Source organism: Cyprinodon variegatus, unplaced genomic scaffold, assembly GCF_000732505.1.
Source record: "Cyprinodon variegatus isolate N-32 unplaced genomic scaffold, C_variegatus-1.0 Scaffold444, whole genome shotgun sequence".
In the NCBI taxonomy this organism is placed as follows: Eukaryota; Metazoa; Chordata; class Actinopteri; order Cyprinodontiformes; family Cyprinodontidae; genus Cyprinodon; species Cyprinodon variegatus.
Window position 1 is genome coordinate 682869 of NW_015150897.1, and position 1175 is coordinate 684043.

A 1175-nucleotide genomic window follows, 5' to 3' on the forward strand; every position below is an offset into this window, starting at 1 on the left:
TGGTGAACTGTAGAGTGCCTTGAGATTACATGTGTTGTGAATTGGCGCTACAGTATATAAATAAACAGAATTGAATTAATACAAACAATGGAAATTTAAAACTAAAAATTAATGCAAGTAAGCTGTACTCTAACTTTAAAACACAGAGAGATGTTGCCTGAAAAAAACTTTAAGATGAGATTCAACAACAGCAAATATTATCAGGTTATAATACAGTGTTCTGCTAGATAACCTATGACAGGAACCACCCACCTAACACTGCTGTAGGCTGACATCTGCCCCACCATAGCATTGGCACACCCTGAAAGCAGGAACTGCATCCTGGCAGAAAATATGCTCCAACACAGTTCAAAATATAGTCAGGAGAGGCTGATACACACAGATCAAGTCTGCAAAACTACATCTCAGTTTGATGGAGCATCTGGTGGCAGAACAAGCCATGTCTGCCAAGGCACCACCCTGCAATGCAGCCAATCTGCTGCTAACATTCAAGAGTCAGTAACCATTGCTCATTTCCAAGCTATTTGTTCTTTGAAAGGGTTGTACACAAATCAAGGTGGAAGGTTTTAATGTGGCTGTGTGTGCCAAAAAGTACACAAAGGTAGGGGCTTACTCAAAAACAGCCAATCTGTTTTGTCATTTGCACTCAAAGCACAGATTAACCATTTTGGCACTGTCAATAGCAAGGTGTAGAACACAGAGACCCTCCACATACTTTAACAGCTGTAATCTGAAGCTCTGTTTCCTGTCCACGAATTCAATCATCTTCACCGAAAACAACAGGAGCTAATAAATGAGGGTTTAGGATGAATGGGGCAGATGCGTTGCAGGCTGTTATCATTTGAAATCTCAAAACCAAATCACACATGCTGCTCGGTTTTTATAGCACCTGTTATATTTTCATCTTTTAACACCCCTTTCTCTAACAGTAACCACCACCTGCCCTGTGCTGATTGTATATTATTTGAACAAGCACAGACCAACTAAACACAGAACTACAAAGGAGCATTAAGCAGGTGCTCTGTCTGTTCAGCACCAAAACAAAGTCCGTCATAAAGACTACTTAAAATGTTTTTTTTATGTAAACATTATTTCCTTAAATGCAAGGTTGAAAACTTTTGCCATTTGTTTCTAATGTTACAGTTTGAAGTATACAAATGGCAGAGCTAAAATAG